The sequence below is a fragment of the Schistocerca nitens genome, unplaced genomic scaffold (genome assembly GCF_023898315.1).
Source record: "Schistocerca nitens isolate TAMUIC-IGC-003100 unplaced genomic scaffold, iqSchNite1.1 HiC_scaffold_370, whole genome shotgun sequence".
NCBI lineage: Eukaryota > Metazoa > Arthropoda > Insecta > Orthoptera > Acrididae > Schistocerca > Schistocerca nitens.
This window is the reverse complement of record NW_026045904.1, coordinates 48,632-51,131: the sequence shown is the minus strand read 5'-3', so window position 1 is coordinate 51,131 and position 2,500 is coordinate 48,632.

Sequence of the window (2,500 nt, the reverse complement as noted above, 5' to 3'; positions counted from 1 at the left end):
AGATAGGCGAGTAGACGCTTTCAGTGCGACCACCCGTGCTCCCAACTGAGCTTGCCGCTGCCGACAGAGGCCCGGGAGCGTGCTGTCGTGGTGTTGCCGGCGGGAGACAACACGCGGCCACAAACAGTGACCGGGCAGCTCCAACGCCAGCGCCACAGAGGGGCAGAGCCCCACTTGGGTGCCAAAGCGAACTCTCCCAGCACAGCGCACGCGCCAACACATCCGCACAGCTGCGATACAAACCACCTGCGAGAACCGCGGGGGCGACCGAGCAGCAGACGGCGTCGCGGCGCCGAGTGCCGGGCGGCGGCGCATCCTCAACGCACACAGTCCTCAATCGGACCAGCACACTGCAGATGTCCACCGCGCTTCGCACCGGGCCCGGGAGGACCCACTTTGGCCGCACGGCGCCGCGCGCTGGGTGCGCCGGCACGCAGATGCGCCGCCTGCCGCCTCCGTCAGCCGGCGCGCCTGCCACTGGGCGCCCCCACCAGCCGGCTGCCGCGCGTGCGCCCACGCAGCGCGCGGCCAGCACGCCGGGCGCCCCCCCCTCACCGGCCGGGGACGGTCCCACCCAGCCACCGCCGCGTATCGCTTCATACCCACATGCCCACTCACGTTCGTGGGTATGACGGGTGTCGCTGAAGCAACCGGTTAATACCTGTACCGATCGTCGATATCAACGATTCACCTCCAGCGCGAACAACCGCGCAACAACGGATTTCCAGTTCATTTGCGTAACTTGGGCAGCAAACGTAGACATCCATCTACATTTGCGACTTCTACGAGTCTTGCATGCCTGGATGTTGTGTGTCACGACGCACTCCATCAGCATACATACACGCTGCGACGTGTGCACGAAAGAACACGTGGAAGGTGGCCAGCGTACGTATGCGAATGCCATTGCACAGCTGCGAAGCGCATTCAACACGCGAACTCCTGACCGACGAGCTAGAGGTGACAGGAGGGGAGGGGGGGGGGGGGGGCGGGGGCGATATACGTCCTATTGCAGTACACAATACAGTGGATAGCGGGACCATGTGGAAAGTAAGCAACACTCGCAAGATGTGAGGGTACGCACCGTAAAATGAATCAATACGCAGAACACCACAGTGTGCGCGAAGTGAACTATGTTGAGATGGTTGCAATTAGGCAACGCTACACGAATTCCTAGATTCATATAACTAACAATTACAGGGCAGGTTAAGGCGCAACGTGGGTTAGGTTAGGGCGCAACGTGGGTTAGGTTAGGGCGCAACGTGGGTTAGGTTTGGGCGCAACGTGGGTTAGGTTAGGGCGCAACGTGGGTTAGGTTAGGGCGCAACGTGGGTTAGGTTAGGGCCCAACGTAGGTTAGGTTAGGGCGCAACGTAGGTTAGGTTAGGGCGCAACGTAGGTTAGGTTAGGGCGCAACGTAGGTTAGGTTAGGGCGCAACGTAGGTTAGGTTAGGGCGCAACGTAGGTTAGGTTAGGGCGCAACGTAGGTTAGGTTAGGGCGCAACGTAGGTTAGGTTAGGGCGCAACGTGGGTTAGGTTAGGGCGCAACGTGGGTTAGGTTTGGGCGCAACGTGGGTTAGGTTAGGGCGCAACGTGGGTTAGGTTAGGGCGCAACGTGGGTTAGGTTAGGGCCCAACGTAGGTTAGGTTAGGGCGCAACGAGGGCGCAAACGTTGGTTAGGTTAGGGCGCAACGTAGGTTAGTTTAGGGCGCAACGTAGGTTAGGTTAGGGCGCAACGTAGGTTAGGTTAGGGCGCATCGTAGGTTAGGTTAGGGCGCAACGTAGGTTAGGTTAGGGCGCACGTAGGTTAGGTTAGGCGCAACGTGGGTTAGGTAGGCGCCGTAGCGGTTAGGTTGGGGCGCAACGTGGGTTAGGTTTAGGCGCAACGTTGCGGTTAGGTTAGGGCGCAACTTGGTTAGGTAAGGCGCAACTTGGGTTACGGTTAGGCGCAACTTGGGTAGGTTAAGGCGCAACTTGGGTTAGGTTAAGGCGCAACTTGGGTTAGGTTAAGGCGCAACTTGGGTTAGGTTAAGGCGCAACTTGGGTTAGGTTAAGGCGCAACTTGGGTTAGGTTAAGGCGCACTTGGGTTAGGTTAAGGCAGCAATTGGGTTAGGTTAAGCAGAAGTTGGGTAGGTTAAGGCAGAAGTTGGGTTAGGTTAAGGCAGAAGTTGGGTTAGGTTAAGGCGAACTTGGGTTAGGTTAAGGGCGCAACTTGGGTTAGGTGAAGGCGCAACTTGGTTAGGTTAAGGCGCAACTTGGGTAGGTTAAGGCGCAACTTGGGTTAGGTTAAGGCGCAACTGGGTTAGGTTAAGGCGCAACTTGGTTAGGTTAGGCGCAACTTGGGTTAGGGTTAAGGCAGAAGTTGGGTTAGGTTAAGGCAGAAGTTGGGTTAGGTTAAGGCAGAAGTTGGGTTAGGTTAAGGCAGAAGTTGGGTTAGGTTAAGGCAGAAGTTGGGTTAGGTTAAGCAGAAGTTTGGGTTAGGTTAAGGCAGAAGTTGGGTTAG